Raw genomic sequence first — 24017 nt, forward strand, 5'->3', positions numbered from 1 at the left:
AAAAAAAAAAAAAAAAAATCAAGACTTAGAGAATGAATGGAAAGTGTGACAAAAGTGAAGGTACATAATCAAACCCCAGAAATTGAGAAAAGTAGTCACATTTAAGTGATTTTTGGAGGGAGATGCCAGAGGAATTTGCAGGACTTGCTATGTGGAGTAAGGCAGAGGGCAGGAGGATTCCTGAAGGACCAGCTCTCCAGGAGGCAGTTGGCTGTGCATCTGGGAAGCTAGGAGTCACTGGCTTTTTTTTTTTTTTTCATTTTTCTTTTATTATTCATATGTGCATACAAGGCTTGGTTCATTTCTCCCTCCTGCCCCCACCCCCTCCCTTACCACCCACTCCGCCCCCTCCCTCTCTCCCCCCCAATACCCAGCAGAAACTATTTTGCCCTTATTTATAATTTTGTTGTAGAGAGAGTATAAGCAATAATAGGAAGGAACAAGGGTTTTTGCTGGTTGAGATAAGGATAGCTATACAGGGCATTGACTCACATTGATTTCCTGTGCGTGGGTGTTACCTTCTAGGTTAATTCTTTTTGATCTCACCTTTTCTCTAGTACCTGTTCCCCTTTTCCTATTGGCCTCAGTTGCTTTAAGGTATCTGCTTTAGTTTCTCTGCGTTAAGGGCAACAAATGCTAGCTAGTTTTTTAGGTGTCTTACCTATCCTCACCCCTCCCTTGTGTGCTCACGCTTTTATCATGTGCTCATAGTCCAATCCCCTTGTTGTGTTTGCCCTTGATCTAATGTCCACATATGAGGGAGAACATACGATTTTTGGTCTTTTGGGCCAGGCTAACCTCACTCAGAATGATGTTCTCCAATTCCATCCATTTACCAGCGAATGATAACATTTCGTTCTTCTTCATGGCTGCATAAAATTCCATTGTGTATAGATACCACATTTTCTTAGTCCATTCGTCAGTGCTGGGGCATCTTGGCTGTTTCCATAACTTGGCTATTGTGAATAGTGCCGCAATAAACATGGATGTGCAGGTGCCTCTGGAGTAACAGTCTTTTGGGTATATCCCCAAGAGTGGTATTGCTGGATCAAACGGTAGATCGATGTCCAGCTTTTTAAGTAGCCTCCAAATTTTTTTCCAGAGTGGTTGTACTAGTCTACATTCCCACCAACAGTGTTAAGAGGGTTCCTTTTTCCCCGCATCCTCGCCAACACCTGTTGTTGGTGGTGTTGCTGATGATGGCTATTCTAACAGGGGTGAGGTGGAATCTTAGCGTGGCTTTAATTTGCATTTCCTTTATTGCTAGAGATGGTGAGCATTTTTTCATGTGTTTTCTGGCCATTTGAATTTCTTCTTTTGAGAAAGTTCTGTTTAGTTCACGTGCCCATTTCTTTATTGGTTCATTAGTTTTGGGAGAATTTAGTTTTTTAAGTTCCCTATATATTCTGGTTATCAGTCCTTTGTCTGATGTATAGCTGGCAAATATTTTCTCCCACTCTGTGGGTGTTCTCTTCAGTTTAGAGACCATTTCTTTTGATGAACAGAAGCTTTTTAGTTTTATGAGGTCCCATTTATCTATGCTATCTCTTAGTTGCTGTGCTGCTGGGGTTTCATTGAGAAAGTTCTTACCTATACCTACTAACTCCAGAGTATTTCCTACTCTTTCTTGTATCAACTTAAGAGTTTGGGGTCTGATATTAAGATCCTTGATCCATTTTGAGTTAATCTTGGTATAGGGTGATATACATGGATCTAGTTTCAGTTTTTTGCAGACTGTTAACCAGTTTTCCCAGCAGTTTTTGTTGAAGAGGCTGCTATTTCTCCATCGTATATTTTTAGCTCCTTTGTCAAAGATAAGTTGCTTATAGTTGTGAGTCACTGGCTTTTTGATTACACGCAGTCAGGACAGAGACTATAAAATTGCCCAGAAGAAAGTAGCCAGGATAAGGGCCCAGGATTAAGATCTGAGGGACTCCAACCCTTACAGGTCAGGGGGAGGAAGGGACATCCAAAGAGAGGCTGAGAAGGAAGGAGCAGCCAGTGAGAAAGGAGGAAAAGCATGAGCAGGAAACTAAGGGGGCCGATTGAAAGTTCAAGGGTAGGCAAACTACACAGCAAGACTCTGGAGAGAGAGAGAGAGAAAGAGGGAAGAAAGAGAAAGAGAGAGAGAGAGAGAAACTTCAGAACACAGAGAAACATCAGAACATAACCAATTCTTGAGTTGTAAAGGGAAGTGAAAGTTTAATAGACATTTGTTGAATTCTTACTGGTTGCACAAAGTGATATCATGCCAGAGGATGTAACAGGAACCCACATTTATCATCTTTTACATGACAATAGCTATTTTGTGCTTATTGTTCTAGTTACATTATTTAATCCTCATATTATTTATATTACATGAGGAAAACGAGCACTAAAGGTAAATTCCTCAAGATGAGCGAAGCCCGTATTCAAACACTTACAGTTGACTTCAGAGCCTGTCCACCTAACCATTACTGCCTAAACTTCCTCTATTTAATTTTGCATGCCTGGGATCAAACCCAAGTCCTTGCACATGTTAGGCCATGCTCCATACCTGGCCTCCTTTTTAAAGTATTTTATTTTATTTTATTTTATTTTATGCAGTACTGGGGCTTGAACTCAGGGCCTACACCTTGAACCACTCCACCAGCCCTCATTTGTGAATAGTCTCACAAACTATTTCAAGGGGCTGGCTTTGAACCTTGATCTTCCTGATTTTTGCCTCGCAAGTAGCTAGGATTACAGGCGTGAGCCACTGGCCAGCACCTGGCTTAAGGTCATTTTTAAAACTCCACATAGTAGCTACTGCCGTATGCATTTTGGTTAATAAAACAGAAACTCAGGTTAAATAACAAATCTGCTACGATCGCTTGGGCAAATCTAACAAGATTAGCAAGACTCTCCAAACTACATTAATTTCTTACAAACCATGCCAGCAGCACAGTAGGTACAAAGATGTATAAAGATACAGTTTCAGTTCTCCAGGATCTCAAAAGATGGAGAGAAGACAAAAGCACTTCAAGTTAGGCCATGCATCATAAGTATCAAAGAGTGGCATAAGTGATTATTAAGAACCAGTGGGTCTTGAAGAATGACGAAGATTGAGATAAATACAAAATAGAAGAGATTTTTGTGACTCAGAGAACAGTATTCTCAAAAGAACAAACAGGCAGCATGGTGCCAAAAGAAAGTCGATAAACTTGGATACAAATTGCAACTCTGCCGTGTATTTATATGTGGCCTTGAGCCATTCGGCTTTCTAAACTTGAGCTTTCTCATCTGTGTAATGGGTCATTAAACCTATCTCTTGGAATTTGGTAATTATTATTGAGGCATGTGATTCATACACAGGACTTGGGGGAAACTAGTACCAGAAGATAATTACTGTCTTTAATGATAAATTCCCAGGGGATACCTGACCCTTCTCCCCAACCTTGGGCATCTTTTTCATATTAGTCTTTTGTATGAGAAACAGCCCAGATTCTAAAACGACTTGTTTGCCGTTTTGAAGGATTTCTTAGTTAAAATTGCTTCTTTTTCTGTGGTGCTGGGGATGAAACCCAGGGCCTCACACATGCTAGGCAAGCACAACTCTACTGAGTTATAGTCCCAGCCCTTTAAATTGCTTTGGAAAAATTTATGACAGAGGGTATTTCATAAAGTTCTTTTTTGTGATAGTTTTTTGCTTTTAACACTCATTTATATGATAGCTCTGGGAATGTCATTTTTGATTTTATGGTTTTTCTCAGCAAAGGCTTGAGAACGGGGAATTTTAAAGTACAATCTGTTTCTTACATCATAGACATTAGCAATAGCAAAATTATAGAACTATTATATTTATTTAATGTGGTATAGGTAGATTTGGTGGTCAAGCCCACAAGTGCTGAATTACAGTCCAGGCAGAAAATTTGAAGTATATCTTGAGACAAACAAGCAGTTATAGTTATTACAAAGAGTAGAAAACATGCTGGGCTGCTTCATTTTTCTTACATATAAGTACATTGTTTCCCCAAAAAAGCAATCTTAGAGATATACAAACTACCATAGCGGAGTTAAGTTCTGAGTTGTTTTCCCATGATAACAGTGGTCTAATCTACTCTTACCCAGTCTCCTGTGTGAGTAAGTGATAGAACCTATAAAGAAAGTGCATAGCTTTTGGAATGCAATCTTTGACCAAGGAAACAGAATGAAACAAACTGGGAAGTTAAGCCATGGTTTTTCCTCTTTTTGTATCCAATAAGCAGCCTTCTTATCCTTCTCAACCTCCAACTTCAGCCTCAAAGGTTGTTATAAAGGTGAAGAACCATACTTATATGCCATATACTATACTGCATACATATACACTCTATTCATATACACTATATACATGTACACTTATTCATATACATAGGTACACACACATGCACACACACACACACCCCTAAGGGAAAAGCCAGCAAGAAAGGGCCTTGAAAGACTTGAATTTCAATATTGTTTATTTGTTTTTCTTTTTCTTTTTTTGGTGGCACTGGAGTTTGAACTCAGGGCCTCATGCTTGCTAGGCAGGTGCTCTTACTGCTTGAGCCACTCCACTAGTCCAATATTGTTCATTTTTAAATGGAAATAATTCACTAACACGTTAGGTTAATAAATATTAATGCTACTGATGACCAAGTTCAGTTGGAAGTTAAATAGTATGATTCTTTGTATGCTGATAATCACTAACTGTTAACTAAGAAAATAATAAATTTGGAATTTTTTTTAAAGAAATCTACTTGTTTGTATTTTGTGTACTTCTGAAATTAAACTAAGGAAGCATAGGTGTTATTTGAAGTAAAACTTTTAAGGAAGCAAATAGCATGAAAAATTAGAAATATCACTTCAGGTTAAATACAGCAATAATTATGATGAGTACACTTTTTTTTTTTAATTGAACAGGACTCAAATTTTAAACCATTAAATAAGGAAAAGAAAACCAACTAGGATAGCTCTTGATGGTGAATTTTAAAAAAAGTGAGATACAGAGTTAGTTCACTGGGGCAATGCACATTTTTATAAGGGGTTACAAAAATGAAATAATTTTAAGACACCTGCATGGGGACATTTGCAATGCTACAAAACACACTCTGAAGAGGCACCCATGGCTATATACTCCCAGCCTTGAATAAGAAAGGAATCAAATGCAAGGAAAAGCATTCCTTAAAAAAAAAAGAAAGAAACCACAGCCAGGGTTTAAAAGTGGGTTAGTATACGCTTAATTCACTTTCTCTAAGCTAGCTTTAAGTTTCTTCTTGTCCTGGGGGCTGAGACCTTACTACTTTTTTTTTTACCTTATCTTACAACAGTTCTGTAAGGCAAATGTTATTACCCCCAAGTCATTGGTTAGAACTAAACCTCTATGTGGCTATGGGATTGCCCAACACCACGCAGCTAACAAGTGGTGGGGCTGAACTCTGACTCCATTTTTCACTATTCCACACTACCTTAGGTACAGGAAATTCTGCAAATGTATCTTTTTTGTTTTTATTATGTACTTTTTTTCTGAAAAGAACAGAAATTAATTTTCTCATGGTTCTGGAGACAAGAAGTCAGAAAATGAAGGTGTTGAGAAGCCAGGTTCCTCCTGGAGGTTTCGAGGGAAAGTACACACTACTTCTCACTCCTAGTTTCTGATCCCTGCAGCATGGAGATGTATCATTTCAGTCTCTGCCTCTATCTTCCCCAAATGCATCTTGAACGCCTATTATGTGAAGCATTATGCCAGGTGCCAACATTGACAAAAGTAAGAAATATGTATCCTGGTCAAGATTTTATATTCTTCTACAAGCAGGAGCAAGGTACATAACTTTTGAGACCCTGTACAAAACAAAAATGCATGTTTTGTTCAAAAACTCTTAAAAATATCAAGATAGTGACATGAAGGCATTACACCAATCATGGGGCCCCTGTAGGTACAAGACCTGTGCAACTGTCCATGACACCAGCCCAAGTACAGAGCTGAGCAAACTATGGCCAACTGGTCACATCTAGTGTGCCATCCATTTTTCTGCAGCCATGAGCTAAGAATTACTTTTATAATTTTAGTTTAAAAAGAGAATACTATTTCATGACACAAAAAAATTATATGAAAGTTGAATTTTAAGGTCTATAAAGTTTTATCAGAATTCCAGCCACACCCAATCTTGACGTATTGTCTGCTTCTGCTTTTGTGCTACATTAGTAGAGTTGAATAGTTGCATAGTTGAGTAACTGCAACAGAGACTATTTGGCCCACAAAACCTAAAATATTTACTATCTAGCCCTGGACAGAAAAAGTTTGCAGACTTCTGTTTAGTAGAAGGGTGAACACAAGTGACAAAATAAAGAACCAGTAAAGTGTGATGGGGATTCAAAAGAGAACAGAGCACTTTAGATTGCAAGTATCTGAAAAGATATTATTTCTTGAAGAAAGGAGATGGAGCTGGGCACTGGTGACTCATGCCTATAATCCTAGCTACTGAGGAGGTAGAAATCAGGAGGATCATGGTTCCAAACTAACCCCGGGAGATAGTTCCAGAGACTCTAACTCAAAAATACCCAACACAAAAAAGGGGCTGGTGGAGTGGCTCAAGTGGTAGAGTGCCGGCCTAGCAAGTGTGAGGCCCTGAGTTCAAACCCCAGTACTGCCAAAATACATAAATAAAAGAAACACATAGGAGAAAGATGGCAAGATAAATCAGAATAAAAGAAAAAAAAAGCAAAGACTGAATGCATCAAGAGAAGGAAATTTCATAAGCTTTATCATTTATCATGATGTAAACCTTTATATTAAAATTTCTTCATTTAAAAAAACCCAAAGTCCACTCTGACTGCAAGGTAGTTTTAATTGAAAGGGAAAAGTGAGACATAACTTTACTTTGGTAGAAGTGGGGAATAATTGAAGGCTTCTTGAGAAAGGGAGTATAACTTGCTTAATTCATCTGCAACAATGTGTAAAATGAATACATTGCAGGACAGACTGGAAGCTTCTAGGCTGCAAAGGTTGGGGAGTTATAAAGTTGTGCCAACCAAAACAAGTGTGGTCTTAGGTGAAATGGAATAGAAAAACACAGAGAAAGACTTGAAATAGATATACCAATTGGTGGATTATTTTAGAGGACTCAGAGAGAACCGTCAGGCTTGAAGACTAGGAAATTTAAATGATGGTGATACAAGTAACAAAGGAAAAAGAGACGAAACTGGTTTAGTGACCACGGGGATGAGTTCAGTTTGCACACATGATGAGTTCAAATTGCCAGTGGAATATATCCTGGTGAAGACATCAAGGAAATAGACAGGAACAAAGGTCTTAAACTCAAAAGTGAGTTCAATGCTACAAGATGTAGATTCTGGTGTTCTCTGCAAAGTGACAATAGTTTAATACAAGTTAGTCTTTAATGACCCTCAACCTCTACTTTTCCTTGCGCTCCGAATCTCTTCACCCATCAGAACTTCAATACAGAGCACTGATAAGGTTTTCACACTAAAGGTAGTTACATTTCATCTTTTCTCTAATTTTGGCAAGTTCCTGCGCTTTTTGGAATAGAACCGGAAGTCACATCATAGGCCTATCTAGGGGCAATCTGTAGTCACTGAAGTGCCCCAGTCACACACTTCATCATGTAATTTATTTCCATTAATAGTGTTGATTTAAGTACAGGGTATACACTTGTTTGGGAATCATCGATTTGCAAACTGCTTTGGCAGGAGACATGGACAGTATTCACCAGGATTAAGACACCAGTGGATGAAATACTTGTCTATTCAAGAGACAGGCCATTTCAAGAATGAAAAAGACTGTGCCCTGGCCTGGGCTCCTTTGCCGGAGCTCAAGCATAGAGCCTGAACGCTCAGTTATTCCTTCAGCTAGCTACTTTGCCGGGCACAAAGGACTACGCGAACACCAAGGGTTTGGAGGCGTCGGTGACGGAATTACAGTTTGCATTAAAAGGCACCTTCAGGGTTTCGTAGGCTTTCTCAGCCCTGCGCTCCCCTGTTACTCGCTGGGGTAGAGAGGAGTGCGCTCCAGGGGAAGCCGACACGCGATTCCGCCGAAGTGCCGGCCTGCGAGGGCGACACAGAAGGCAAGGGGCGGAGAAGATGAAGACGAAGACGCAGCACCAGGGGCGCTGGCCACCGAGCAACAGCGTGTGCATGCAAGTCCTCCGCCCCGGCCGCGCGAGAGGCCAACGCGAGGCCCGTGGCGAGGACCGGCGGGCGGCAGCCCCGCCCCTCACCCATAACTCCGCCCCGTGCCACGCCCCTTCCCGGGCTGTGCACCCGCGCGCCCCGCCCGCGGGCGGAAGCGAGAGCGAGGCTGAACGCCTGACGTCAAGGCGACACCGCCAAACCTCGCCCAGAGTCAGGCGTGTAAACCAGCCGGAGCGGCGGCGGCAGCGGCAGGACCGCCGTGGCGCCGGGAGCAGCAACCCGGGGGGAGCACGGGGCGACGCTGGCTGCAAGAACCCGGTGACAGCGTGAGAGGTTCGCAGAGTGCGTGCGTGGCCGCTGTTGAGGGGAGCGGCGACGGCGGCCGCGCGGGGCGGGGGCCGGGCGCCGGCAGAGGGGAGAGCGGGTGGGGTGCGGCGCGGCGCGGGCCGGGCGGGGCGGTCAGGGGCCCCGCGGCGACGACGACGACGAGGACGACGACGACTGCCCCTCGGCGCGCGGCAGGTGGCGCGAGGGCCCGGCTCCCAGGTCGGCTAGCGCGCTGCCTCCCAGGCCGGCCGAGAGGAACCTGGGCCGCCGCCGCCGCGGCGGGGGAGCAGCGCGCTTTGCGGAAGGGGTCAAATGTCTGAAATATGGCGGAGGAAGTGAGAGCCCGAGGACCCCCCCTTCCCCAACACACAGTCACACACACGCGCGCACACGCTCACACTCGTCCGCTACCTCCTGCCCGCCGTCGCCGCAGCTTCTGCCGCTGCCCGGCTCCTCGGAGACTCGCTCCCCGCCCCGGAGCCCCCTCCCTAGTGTGGGTGGAAGTTAGAACGGAAACCAGAAAGTTGTCCTTTGCGGAGATCTGCCTCTCCCCTCCACCCCCCTCAAGCCCGGAGCCCCGGCGAGCGGCGATCAGGGGAAACCACTCCCCGGCGCCCCGCAGGCTCGAGCCTGACAGGGAAAAAGTTTGCCTGGATCGGGGCTGGCTCACTCCATTTGTTGCGGGAAGTGGCAGGAGGAAGGCAGCGGAGGGAGCCCCACCTAGTCTGGCAGCCGCCACCGTGCAGAGAAAAACTGTTAAAGGGGCCTTTCCCTTCGTCAGCAAGAGGAAATCTCTTTCTCTTGCAGAGGGAGAGAAAATCCAGGAAGTTTGTCCTCTTCTCTTTTTTCGCCGTCTCGATTCTAAAGCTGACTTATCAGCGCCAGGGGTTTTATTTGAAACGACTCCCAGAGAACTGGGCCATCCGGATTTTTCTTTCTTTCTTTCTTTCTTTTTTTTTAAAGATGCATTTTGAGAAAAAAAAAAAACATCCTTGCGAGTTTGAGCAGATGGTTTGCTTTCCCTTCGCTTGTCCCCTTCCCAAGCCTGCCTTAAGAATTTAGAAAGACATTTTGGCCCTGTAACTTCTGATTGGTATGAATATAAGCACTTCTGTTACGGGATCGGGAAATCACATTTTTTCACGGAGTAGAAAGTTGACATTAGAATGAAGATTGTAATTGTTGTATTTCAAAAGTAATTCAGTTTCTCTGGATTTTTGCTTTTCTGGTATTAATATTTAATATGTGGACATACTGACGGTATGTATCGAATGCTTCAATTGATAGCTTCTAATTCAAATTTCATTTTTTAGCCCTCCTTTTTGTAATTAGAATATTGTTTGGACTTGCTCAAAAACCTTATCCTAGCAAGAACTAACTTACAGGAAAGACGTTCATTTACCTTCAAGCTCTTATCATTCTTAAAAGCTGTCTCTGAAAATAATATTTATTGAGTCATAATGGAGTCATGGGACTTTTTAAGGGCCGGAAGGGACGATTTAGATCATTCAGTCCCACCCTGTCATTTTTTTGGAGGAGGAAACTGAGGCCTCAAATCAGGTAATCATTTAGTCAGTCTGCTGATTTTAAGGACAGTAGTCTATCCATAGTAGACAACCTGAAGGAAGAAATAGAACATCTTCATAGTGAGTTACATCTGGCGGAGATTATTTGTCCCATCATACCCCAAAAAAGATGTATCTTAGTCAAATAGTGTTGACGAACCACTTGGGTAGTTTCAATAGTGTGGAATAAACCATATTATTTAGTTTCATACTATTTCGTTTCATACCTATGTTTTGGGAGAGGAAGTTAGTACTCAGGAGATTAAATAATTTTGTTTAAAGATTTAAGAAAACTGAATGGTAGTCTTGTTTGAGCCCATCCATACTTTTAATCTCTGGACTACATTGTATTCACTTGCACTTTTTTGTTTTGACATTCACAATAAATTGTAAAGCAGCCTTGTCTGAGGAAGCCTCAAAGTAAATAGTTGTGACATGTACAGCCAGTTGGTTTTAAATGTGCCAGGTATCAAAATACAGCTGAAAGAGCCCAACACTAAACTGACTTAATTTTAATATGCAGTATGGGGCATGAAAATGATTGCTGTGTGTTTTATCTTTTCCCACCCAACTCCATGAAAGTTTTCTTTCTTCCTTTCTATGACTTGTACCCCTTCCTATCTTCTGTTACCATCATGTATGCCAGTAAATTATAAACCCCACGGACAAGGTACGTTCTTTTGTATGCCCCAAACACTGGCATGATTCCTTGAACGTAGATACTCAATACCAATTTAATGAAAACACCATAAGGGTAGGGAGGAGTTGATCCGTTTTGCTTTCTACTGTATTCTTAGTTTCTAGTATCTTTCCTGGTCACATAGTAATGTTTAGGATTTATATTTAGGGATTGATGGTAGTAAACATTCAAAGAAAGCATATTAGAAGAGAACAATGTGATCCTTCAAAAAAAATACACATTACTTTTGGAATCTCTTACTATATAAATTGATTTTCATTTGATCCTCACTCATTTACAGTAGAATTCCATTATTTTCTCTTAGCCCTATAAAGGTTTCAAAAGTGAGTCACCATAGCAAAGAGCCACTGTGTAAGGAGGGTCTAGCAAGGTGAAATCATAAAAAAAAAAGTTGACCATGTATATAAGGATCTTTCAAATGTATCTTATATAATACAAAATTGTTTGAAGGCCTATGCAGACATTGATAACATGGTAACTAATTATGCACATTTTAAATGTAAAGTCTTAAGATTTGGATGAAAAATTCCCCTTCAGGTTTCATTGTTTTTTGTTTGGGTACTTGACAAATACTTGTTGAGGAAGTGAAATTGGATCTGATCTGGTGGGAATTTGGCTGATTTTACAATGGTTCCTTTACCCCCCTCATCCCCCACCAAAAAAGTATAGTTTACATACGCAATTTTATTATCAATTATCAAGGAACTCTTACTGATTTGCATGTGTTGTTATCCTGTAGGTATAATCAAGAGAATAGGTTTTGTTCATCTTTAATGTCTAGATTTAACTGGGACTAGGAAATAGTTTAGCATTTCTGAACTAAATATTCAAAAGCTATTTCTTTGATAGTAGTAATGTCACATGTTCACTTGATGAAAAAAATTGGCAAAAATTAATCTTTCAGTATTGGGATGTGGCTTGGTGTAGAGCACTTGTCTAACACACAAGTCCCTGGCTTCTGCCCCAGAACCACAAAAATTAGTTAATTAAATTTTTTAAAGACTTTATAAGTTGTGACTGAGTATATGCTTTGGGGTGTGTGTTTTCCTTTTTCCCTCCTTTCATAATAGTCTTAGAGATTAAGCTGAAGTTTTTACTTTCAACCTTTTCAAGTTGAACCTCTTTTTTTTAGAACAATTTAAGAAACATGTCTGAAATGATGCCATGATTTATTGTAATACTGCATAAAGTTTTTACTGAGCAGAACTACTGTACTATGTGGGGCTAAAAGCTAATGTCTTTTTTCAGTGTTCATTAATATTTTGCAGTGGTATTGAAAGATACTGATTACCACTTGAGGACTTAACTCTTTCAAATTTCATGCATACTGTGGAAATGGTGGCTATAAAGAGTAGAAGGAATTTTTCCATTTGTAGTAAAAGCCCACTGGCTGTATAATCTTTTTAAAAAGTTATCTGGAACATTTGTGCTACTTTAATTACTTTTTAAAATTCACCACCAACAAAAAGAATGTCACTTATTTTCCATACTTTATAACACTGCTGTATTTATTCCCTATATTGGTCTAATAAATTAGGTGTACATAGCAATTGTAGTAGTAGTAGTTTAGAAAGATTTCTTCCCATTGCATCAGTGAAGGTCCAAAATTTGTTTAATTTCCCAAAGAGTGTAAAACTTACAAATGAAAGAAATGAAAACTTAGGAGAAAGGTACCAGATTTTTAATGTAACATTTAAATTCTCCAATAGTAAAAATATTTGCAGGATGAGTTGCAGAGTTTCCATCTGGCTTTTATCACACTGAGGGACAATATACTAAATATCACTGTGCTTAAAATTGATTATATATACGATAATTGAGTACTAGAAATATATTCACTTTTAGATTAAGAATATTAGTCTCTAGTCATAGGGAGTAATTAACTAATGTTTTGAGTTTGAACTTTATATTACGCTGATTCCTGAAGCTTTTATTTTATATTTTATTCTTGTTACGCAACTTTACATAGATCAGTAAGTCCTTTTAAGTTTAAACTGGATTGGACCTCATGAGATAACTTGCTCAGTGATCATTTCCAGCAGTGGGAGATTAATGTTTTTAATGGATGCACATATAGCTTAATAAAGATGTTTAAAATAAGAGAGTGTTCATTAAAAGTGTCATAGAGCTAAAGTAGTTTTTCAGTGGCACTGAAATTTAATTCAGTAAATAAGATATTTTTCTTCTTTACTTAAAACTTAAGTAACTAATAAAGCTGCTCACTGGTAGATAAGCACTATCACCTGTGTTTTCCTCTTTGTCTTGTAGGAAGGGAAAAAAGATTAAAGCAAACAGTGTTTTGTCAATAGCAACTTTGGGTGAAACCTGGAGAGGAAATGGGAAACCATAGGCAAGGTGAAGTTCTAATTATCTGTGTCTTCTATATTTTATCCTTTTCACATTAGAATGTATTTTTCAAAGTTACTTTATTTTATTATAGCATTGGGATTGAAACCCAGGACCTTGCACAAGGTAGACAGGCACTCTCTACTGAACTACTTTCCATCCCTGCCCTGCAAAGTTCCTTTATACTAAATTAGGGGACTTTCTATATTCTCAGTTAATGGAACTATAGGTATTAATAAAATATAAACTATTTTCATTTAATTAATGGTTTTTAGGTGGCAAATGATAATGTGTGTGCTGCATCCAATCTTTGTTACTTTGTGTTTTAAGTTACAATGAGTATAGAATCCTACTAGTCTAGTACATTATGCTAATATATTATTCCCTATAACCTCTAATATTTTTAAGTTATGAATAAGCTTCTTAGTAACAATAACAAAACTTTGGAATCCCCATGGAATGTTGAATTCTGTACTATGCAGATGAAAAGGGGATGAAATAAATAATGTGTATGTTATTTTCTTTTACTGCTCTTGAAATTATTGGACTTGGTATTTTACAGAATTTGTATTAATAAGGCAGGCTGAGTTTTCAAATATGTTTATCATTTAAGTTTTTGGGTTAAATGTTTAGACTATAGAAAGGTATAAAGAAGAAAATTAGTATCATCTATAATCCCACACTACAGTGTTTGTTTTTGTTTGTTTTGGTTGAACTGGGGTTTGAACTCATGGCTTCACTCTTGCAAAGCAGGTGCTGTACCACTTGAGCCACACCTCCTGTCCATTTTTGCTCTGGTGAAGATGGGGGTCTCTTGATCATTTGCCAGGGCTGGCCTTGAACTGTGATCCTGCCTATCTCAACCTCCCGAGTAGCTAGGATTACAGACATGAGCCACTAGCACCCAGTTTACTTTCTTTTTTTTTTTGGAACCCAGGGCCTACACCTTGAGCCACTCCACCAACCCTCATATGTGATGGGTTTTTTTCAAGATCAGGAGTCTCAAATTATTTGCCTAGGCTGGTTTCGAACCACGATCCTCCGGATCTCTGCTGCCTGAGTAGCTAGGATTATGGGTGTGAGCCACCGGTACCCAGTCCATCTTACAAGTATTTTTAAGCAGCATGCGTACTTCCCTTTCTTGAAACTTTCCTGCCACCTTGCTTCTTCATGGCAATGATGACATATACTTCTTGGAGTTGTTGAGTATTAAATAGAGCATTATTTGTAAATGTTTTATAAATCTTAAGAATATACTAATGCAGAATTAGTTCTTGTTCTTTAAAGCCTTTATTTTTGCATAGTATTGTTTAAGATTCTCACTAAGGTATAAATAAAGACTAAAAATGATTGTGGCCCTGCCCCACTCACCAATTATTGGTTCTTTCCACCAGGTTCTTCCCTTCCCATAGGTCAGCATAAGTTTTAAAAGCAGCTAGAAAAGAGAAGCATGCTCTCTCTGCTTCCAGCTTCCACCTGGGACCACCATGCTCCCTTTTGTAATTCCCTCCCCTAACTTTTAATAAACTCCATTTACACCCCCAAAAGATAATAATTGTGATTTTTAATCAGACTTAAATATTATTTAACTAAGGAATACTCAGTATGGTTCTAGGATTTCTGGATATCTAGGAGACATTTTTAGGGAATCTGCAAGTTTAAAAGTTTTTATTACAGTATTGGGATGTTCTATGCCCTTTTCATTGTATTGACATTGGTACCTGTGGTGCAGAAACAGTGGTGAGTAAAATTTTTGCCACCTTAGAATGAATCAGATTAGATTAGTACTAGTAGTCATTGTACTTCTCACTGCCATGCACTTTAGTTTTTTTTTTAAAGGTTTCACTTAAATGCCCTTGATCTAAGTTAAAAACTTTTAAATTAAATAGCTACCCTTGTACACATCTTTTTTAATATACTGTGACAAAATAATAAGGAAGTATACTTAAAATATTTTAGCTGTATACTGAAGTATTGTGATTGTTTCTATGAAAATTATGTGATTGAGTCTCACAATTTGAACCAGCCACTTGTAGGAAACACCATTTTTACTTGAAAGTATGTCTTACAAGTTGTGGTTATTCAAATTTGAATATTAGGCTGACATATTCTCAAAAATAGTGACCCCTGTTGCCTTAAGGAAAATAGTGATAGGATTTATGGTTAATGGTAAAGTTCTAGCTTTTAAGCAAAAATTGGAATTTTGAAAAGCTTTTATTAGCCACTGGGCTCTTACCGGCTTTACAATATTTTGGGGATATTTGTTCTGATATTAATGAACATTTAAAAAATAATGTACAGTGGAATAAATCATTACTTGAAGATCTGAATAACTTATGAGCCAGTATTTTCCTGCATAAGTAAGAAATCCTTCCAAAATTCCAGCTGGACCAATGAACATCAGTGTTGTAGAGAACATAATGTTTAGTAGTGAGGTTTCCCATTCCAAATTGCAACCCATTGCTGAGTTTGGGTGTCATGTAAGAAGGGTTTCCATTTATCTGAAAAGGCTAATAAAACGTTCTTGTTGACAGTTTTTTTCTTTTTGTATTATTTGTTTTTCCATGACAGTTTTTTCTTTTTGTATTTTTTTTTCATACCTTGTCCACTATTTAATGTCTTCTTTATTTTGTTTGTGTTTTTGTTGAAATGGGGTGGGGAAATGGGAATGTGTGGGTGGAGTCCCTTATTAATATGTAATTGTTTTAGGTTTAATTTCTTTGCAGTCTTCTCTGAGCAGTCCATTCAACTTTTGGTCACAGAGATAAAATTAGACAATTTTTCAAGTCTATTTTTTATTTTAGTTGTTTTGTTTTGTGGACAGAGCCTCCCTATTTTGTCCAGGCTCATCTCAAACTCTTTTTTTTATTTATTTATTTATTTATTTATTTATCCCTCTTGATCTTAGCTGGGAGGGACTACAGGAACTCAACACCATGGCTGGCTTATTTGTGGTTTTAATGTCTCCTTGACTTGAGTCTACCTACCTTAAGTAGATACGTTTCAAAAACACCTCCAGAATGATTGTATTTTTTACGTTTTCAGATTATGCCATTTCTCTTTTGTGCTTATTTAAAAATAATTGTAGCAATCCTTGTTACATACTGTTTTAATAAACTTAACATCATGAAATATTTCCAAATTTTGATGAATTTTTAGATTAACCTGTGTTTAGGTCAAGGACTCAACTTCAGATTATGCAAACAGTAAGAATGATCGGTAGATTATAGTTTAAATGTGCTCAGTTCTTAGAAACTTGTGCCAGAAATATCTAGTTATTTTCTCTAGATAAAATGGGTGTGTAGTGAAAAAGGTATTTAGTTGAATACCACTGTTTGAAAGAACAGGTTAACACCAGAGGAAGAGAAAGGGGGTGGGGTGGTTTATAGAAGGAATAGGTGTGAAATGCTAACTTCAGGGTAGCTTCAGGATTAAGCTTCATAAACTTTATAGAACTTCTGCCTAAGGGAGCTAATCCCACAGTGAGGGAGGAAAATTAAAGGGAAGCTTTATCACTCCCTATATTAATTAACTGATCAGCTCCTCTAGCAGCTCTGAATTAGGGAACATACTAAGATAATATTTTATGTTCAGGACATCCAAATTAGTCACAAGGTTGCCACTAGCTGTAATTTATGCAATTTTAGTTACTAGCTGAAAAAACATTGAAATTTTTCTTCTATTTTAGGTTTTTTACAATTGTGCTTTTTTTTTTTAATGAGCAATGAATTCATCTTTCAACAAAGATAATAAGACAGGCTTCCAAGCTTTTTGGTGTTTTGTTTTGGATTTGGGTTTTTGTTTTTTGTTTTTTGGGTTTTTTTTTTGGAGAGGGGTGGAATTTCCTGCGTAACCCAGACTAACCTTGAGCTTGTGATCCTCCTGCTTCAGCCTCCTGAATGCTGGGATTATAGGCATGTACCACCTTCTGCAGCTTTTAATGACAAAAAAAAAGTATTCATAACATTTCTCTGTTGTTTAGAAGAAAGTAGTGATGGTGATAAGAGACAGGAGGTCAAAGATGGTGAATAAGAGGTTCTTAATGAGCAGAACTACTGTTAACCACTTTGCACTTCACAGTTCTGGTTCAAGAGGAATGATAAACTCCACTTTGAAAAGCACTTGCAATGCTTCAGTGGTTGATAGACCTTATCCACCAGAGGATCCTGTGTAGAGGTAAATTGGCATTATCAGCCAATTGGAGATTATGGTGTTAAAGTTTATCACTAAGCACTTTGAATGGAGTGCTTTTTCTATTTTTGCTCCCCAGCAAAAGTGTAAACAAACATGTTTCTCTAAACTTCAAGTACTCATATTAGACATTTCTTTCATTTTCTTCATAAATTTTAGCTGATTCCTTTGGAAATAAGAATAAATCCAGAGAAATTACGTACTTTTTGTTGTTTTTAGAGGCAGAGTCTCACTACGAAGTTCAGGCTAGCCTCCAACTTGCCATCCTCCTGCCTCTGTCTCCCCAGTGCACCATCACTCCCAGCTATGTAAATGTTTTAAGTAGTTGGTAGGTTTTTGTTTCTTTGTTTGTGGTAGTGGGGTGTTGAACTTAGAGCCTTGTGCTTGCTAGGCAGGCACTGTACCACTTGAGCCACTTCTGCAGCCCTTTCTGCTTTTGGTTATTTTTGAGATAGGGCCTCACTTTATGCCCAGCGGATCCTGGACCATGATCTTCCAGATCGCTGCCTCCCATGTAGCTAGGATTACAGACTTGAGCCACAGGACCCAATCAAGTTGCTAAGCTTTGATTCTACCCTGTAGTCTTAAGTATTTGTGTTTAGTGATGGTAACTTTGGCTTGGGTGACTTAGATTTCAGTTCTCTCTGGCGTTGGCCATGAAATCTTAAACTAACTGCTCTTTAGGAGCGTATCTTTTATGTAGAGAAAGTTTGACTAACCGACTGTCAAGGCTTCTTTTTGAGCTCTCAAATCCAGTGGTTTTGTGATACCATTCATTTCCAGATTGTAATTTATTTCCATTCTAGTCTTCCCTCACATCAGTCTATACCCAGAAGACAAAGTGATCTTTTAAAAATGTAAATCAGTCAGGCACAGGTGGCTCACATTTGTATTCCTAGCTTCTCAGGAAGCAGAGATCAGGAAGATCGAGGTTCAAAGCCAACCCTGGGCAAATAGTTCTTGAGAATTTAGCTTGCAAAAGCCCTTCATACAAACAAAAAAAGGGTTGGTGAGTTCAAAACCCTGCAGGGAAAAATAAATAAATAAATCAGGTGATGTGATACCACCTGGGACTGATGTGGTCCCAGTCTTTCCCCCAGTTACCTAAAATTTTTTAAAAGTTCCTTATTATGGTCTACAAAGTTCTGCATAATCCAGTTTTTGCTCACTTCACTACTTTATCTCTTTTCCATTGTTCACTAAGCTCTAGCTAGGTAAGTGTTCCACTATTGAGCTATACCACAGCCTCTATACTGTACTTTAAGATCTTGACCCAGTAAGCCTCTTGAATTTTGGTGCTTACTCCTTCTGTCTGTGATGATCTTTCCCCATTTGTCTGCATTTCTGCCTCAGTCTCAGTACTAGATCTTAGCTCAGATTGTCACATTTGTAGTTTTTCCTGGTCAGCTTTTATCAAGGAGCATAGTTCTATTTATCCAGTTACTTACCTCTCTTCCCCCCTTTAGGAAAACACTGTGTCACTTTTCCACCATATTTCAAGTGCTTGAAAACTTTTAATTGAAAAAATGTATAAAGTATACAATACTTTATCCTTATCAATTCCCATTGTAAGCTATTTCTTATACTAATTTTGTAAGGTTTTATATTTATGTCCAACTATAATTCCTCATTTTTGTTTAGAGCATCTGCCTCTTGAGGACTGGTTTATCTGGCTTCATGTTATTAAGAGCTACTTGTTCTTAATTTCTGTGTGTTATCAAATTGAGTAATTGTGCACAAAAAGTTATCAAAGACAAAAGTTAATATGAAATGTAAATAGTTAAAAATACCTAAGTGAATGATACAGTGTTTATAGTGTTACAGAGACAGCCCTAGGCTCAATTAATTAGAAAAGACAGTAAAAATGAGGTAGGAGCTATACATAATAGTGGGTTATGTAAGTTTTAGATTAACAGTGAACCATAATGGACAATAATAGAGAAACTGAATTAAGTTCAAGAAGGTGCTTTGCTTTAGTAGATGTTTGTGAAATGGATTCTACGACTATTTTACCTATAACCCTTGTTACCAGGTATTTTGAAACCGCAAAGTTTTAGGGTAAGATTTGTTTTGGTGGGGCATGGTGATGCACAAAGGAGGGAGAGATAGGAGGTTCGAGGCTGGCAAGAAAGCCAAAGAGACCCTATCTAAAAAAAGAAAAAAGCTGGGTGTAATGGTGTACAGCTGTAATCTCAGCTGCACAGAGCCAGAGATAGGAAATAGGAAGATAGTGGTTGAGGCAGGCCACTGCAAAAAAGAAAAAGAATTTATCAAAAATAAACTAAATGAGCTGGGTGCCAGTGGCTACTGAGGAAGCAGAGATCAGGAGGATTGCTGTTCGAAGCCAGCCTGGGCAAATAGTCTATGAGACCCTATCTCGAAAAAGGGGGCTGGGGTGGGGTGGCTTGAGGCATAAGCCCTGAGTTCAAGCTCCTGTACTGCAATAAATAAATAAATAAATAAATAAATAAATAAATAAATAAACAAACTAAATGAAAAGGAGAGGGGGAGGAAAGGAGGATTAAGGGAGTATGTGGAGGGAGTGAATCTGCTCAAAGTACATCGTATGCATCTATTGAAATATAACAGCAAACCCCCTATGTACAATCAATGCACATTAATAAAAAAGTAAACAAAAATAAAAGGGCTGGGGATTTGATACAAGTGAAAGAGTGTGAGTTCAAGCCCCAGTACTATTTCCAAAAAGAAATTGTTTTGAATTTTAGTAAGAATAATAAAATACTGTTAATGTGAAACATAAATAGACACACTAAATGGGATGATTAAAAAGTATAAATAGACTCACATCAGTGTTTGGGTGAAGTTTTACTGCTAAAAGATTTTTATGTCAGGTCAGATTTGCCATCAAATCAGATAAAAAAATTTCAGGCATTTTAGAACTTCAGAAATTCTACAAGAAATGGTTCTGAATTAATTAGTGGTTTGTTCATCAACATTTTGACTTTGAGGAAGACAATCAGGATCTGAAAATGTTCCTTTGAAGCAATTAACATAGAAATAGTCTACCAAGGAATTCTTTTTGAATCTGACACAGGGTAGAATGCACTGTTGAGTCTTCTAATACACCATGCAGCTTGTCCCCAATTGGTAAGATTTCTATGAATTATATAGTGCATTTAATTTTAAAATAAGAATAGAATGGAATAGAGTGGGAATATGATAGAATGTCTAATATGACCTCTGTTTAAAAATTCTTGATGGACCCACTTGGTAATAACAAGAAAGAAGTAAATAGGTGAAGAGAAGCTACTTTGAAATTCAAAATTGTTTATAGGAAGTGCGTGCCCACTTCCTTCTGTGTTTTCCTCCATATGCTGTGCTTTTTCTAGCATCCTAATTAACACCCAAACTTCAATTTTCATTGCCTTTATCCATTCATTTGGCATGTATACTAATGTTCAAAAATGGAAACAAGTATGCATGTAAGTTTTTGGACAGTAATTTTATTTCAGAGAACTACCAAGACATGCATGTTTCAAAGCTACCTTTTTTGACCTAGTAATTATGCAAGTGAGTGTGTGTACATTATTTTCATTTTTCTCAGTGACCTTTATTTTACTGGATATTAAATGCGTCTTTGAACAGACTGAAGAGTAGAAAAGGAAGAATGTTAAATTAGTCAAAACAATTTCATGACACAATCAGCTGTAAGCAGCTAGCATAAAGTACTGCTTGGATTGAAATATTAAAGTTATTAGAGAAAATTTTGGGAAGTCCTCGTGTTTCCATTTTTTGTTGCTTGGTTAATTTTTCTCCTGAATTTTTGGCAGTTTTACTAGGGAATTTTCCATTCAGAATATACTGATCTTGAAGTTTCTTTGAAGGTGTAATACAGCTATGCAAATTATAAATCCACAATCGAAATTGAAGACATTCTTATGGCTTCTTAATGCATTTGGGAGCAGTCGTGTTAAACATGTTACTTAATCCTAGTCATGAGATTAACGAAATAAAATGTTTTTATAGCCATTTGTTTCTCTTTATGGAAGACACTAATTCTCTTTATTTCTGAATTCAGCCTTATGTTGAAACAGACTGTAAAACTGTTTTTAAGAAGTACACTCATCCTTGTGGGAGGTGGTATCTTGTAAAAGCTAGTTATTTGTATTAAGAAATATTTGTGATGTTTTCCATTCATGAAAATGAGTGTGATTTGTTCTGAAATTCTTACCTTTAACTTGAATTCTGATCTATCTATCAGCACCCCTCATTTCTGACTTTTCTCTGCCAACATCTCCATAAACTGTATTTACTACTTGCTTAAAATATATGAAAGCAACTGGGTGCCAGTGACTCATACTGTAATTCTAGTTACCTGGGAGGCTGAGATCAGGAGGATCACAGTTTGAGGCCAGTCCCCAATAGTTCTAGAGGACCCATCTCCAAAATAACATAAAACAGACTTGGATGTGTGGCCAAGCAGAAGAGTGCCTGCTTCTCGAGTAAAGCCCTGAGTTCAGACACCAATCCTGCTATATTATGTACGTGGAAAATCTGTTTGCAGGCAAAAGGATGACTAAGAATGCCTCTTGTGGATTTGGCCTGAGTGTTGTAGCTTACAAAGCTCCACTCAGACAACACAGGGCTTGATTCAGCAAGTAAGTGTCTTCTATATTCTAGATACTGTTTTAAGTATTAGTTGTGCAGCAGTGAATATTATGTATAGATCCTAGGATACAAGGTATTTAAGCCTTACCTGAGTGTATTTTTTTTATGCACTTGAGCAAGTCCAAGGCAGTTTTTTAAGAACATATATGGCCTGCCATACATCTACCTGTATTTGGGAGATCTTAGGCAAATACCTGAAGTGCCATGTTCTGTGGTAATATGACTAAGAGTACCTTAATATGCTTTAGATGTATAATATCAGAGGTAATATCCTATTATGAAAAATAGCCCAAGATGTGTATCTGGCATCTACAGTGGCTACACGTAGTAGGCACTTGATGAATAATTTGAAAGTTCATGTCTTAACTATACTATGTCACTTTCTTGCAGTTTCTTTTTCCTATGTGATATAGTGTTTCTGATCTTTTAGTTTTCATTATCTTAATAAGGCTTTGTTGCAAACTCATGCAGTTTAAAAGTAGGCTACATATCATATTTTAATAAAAATGTTTAACATTCTTAGATATATTATTATGCCACCTATTGTTAGAAATTAATTTGAAAATACCTTTACTTTTGTCAATATTGGTATGTTTCTTTTCAAATTGTCCAGTATTGTTGCTTACTAAATGAGTCAAGGCCTGGACTAGTTCTCAAGCAGTAGAGCACTTGCCCATCAAGCCCAAAGCCCTGAGTTCAAACCCCAGTACTGCCAAAGATTGTTTTTTAAATCCCTCTTGATCATAGATTCTTACTAGTTTCTTTTCCTATTCCTTTATGCACTGTGATCTGGTCAGATTGTGCTTTGTGCTGCAGTCTTAAGTTCCCATATTTTGCATCTTTGCTCTTGCTTTTCTTGTCCCTATATTCTTTACTTATTGAAGTTGTATAACTTTCCTTGATTTGCCACCTTCTTTATAAATCAGCTCCCAATCTTGCCTTTTGAAATCACATTATATTTTGTCCTTGTGATACTCCCCTCTGCCGCTGCCCCATCTGTCCTGGTACTGGGGATTGAACCCAGGGCCTTGCACATGCTAGTTAAGTGCTCTATCACTGAACCATATCCCCAATCCGATGTTTTCCATATTTTGAATGCCTTATCTTTTCCTATAAAATTGAAGCTTCTTGAGAGCAAGTATGTTCTGTATGTCTTTAAGTCTATAAAACATGAAAGGAAGCAAATTTCTATCAATAAGTATTCCACTTGAACAACCATCCTGATTTGCTCAGGACTGAGAAACATGAAATTTTCAAGTTAAACTGGGATTGTGGTCACCCTTATTCCATTTTATAATGTAGCCATCTCTTTTGCCTATCACTTCATTAGTTTCTGAGGTAGTATAATGAAATCTGGGTATGATGTGGTTTTTGTTGGCTTAGTTGGGTGGGCACTTGGACTTTTAGGTATTATGTTTCTGATGTAATAATTTTGTATTCTTTAATGTTCAAATGAAGTTCATTTGCTCGAAATATATTTGAATATGACACCTTTTTATTTATTTTCAATGCTGGGGATTGAATCCAGGGTCTTGAACATGCTAGGCAAGTGCTTTACTCTACCACTCAGCTACACCCTCAGCCCTTGTATGTGACATATCTTAGTGGCCTTACTAGAAAGTGGTACTGCTCAAAATTTTTAGGTTAGAAATTACATAATCTGTGAGATGATAATGCTTTAGTTAAATGTACTTTATTAGATATAGTAAAGTCTGAAACAGTCTGGAAATTTCCCTTTATTCCCTTTATAGTTGTTCAAGCATAGATTTAAAGAGACTGTGTTTCTAGAAGAACGTCCATGATAGGATAGTCTGTGCCTGGTCATTCCTTTGCTAGAATCGATTTTTGTCTCTGTTCATGTTGTAAAAATAAGAGAACCCCATGGCCGAGTTCTCTCTTTAATAGCCAGTATATAACTTAGAATAAAGTGGCTACTGAAAACCTTGCAAATTTTATCATCAGATAAGCCAGAGTGCAACATAAACTGTTCTGTGACATACATTTGCACTTGGTGTATTATTGAAAACAGAATCAGCAATTAAAGGTATTGATACAGAAGCATGATGATACCTGCCTGTAATCTTAGCACTCAGAATCCTGATGTAGGAGGATCTCTAGTTCCAGGCCAG

General features: G+C 38.3%; 1 protein-coding gene across 1 annotated transcript in view; it reads left to right on the plus strand.

The window, feature by feature from the left end:
* The first annotated feature begins 8296 nt into the window (after window positions 1-8296).
* The window catches only part of Rap1b (RAP1B, member of RAS oncogene family), a 39848-nt gene continuing 24127 nt past the window's right edge, over window positions 8297-24017 (plus strand). The window contains exon 1 of the mRNA XM_074083861.1: window positions 8297-8463. The gene's annotated coding sequence lies outside the window, so the exon portion shown is untranslated. The remainder of the gene's footprint in view (window positions 8464-24017) is intronic.

Source organism: Castor canadensis, chromosome 8 (genome assembly GCF_047511655.1).
Source record: "Castor canadensis chromosome 8, mCasCan1.hap1v2, whole genome shotgun sequence".
Classification (NCBI taxonomy): domain Eukaryota; kingdom Metazoa; phylum Chordata; class Mammalia; order Rodentia; family Castoridae; genus Castor; species Castor canadensis.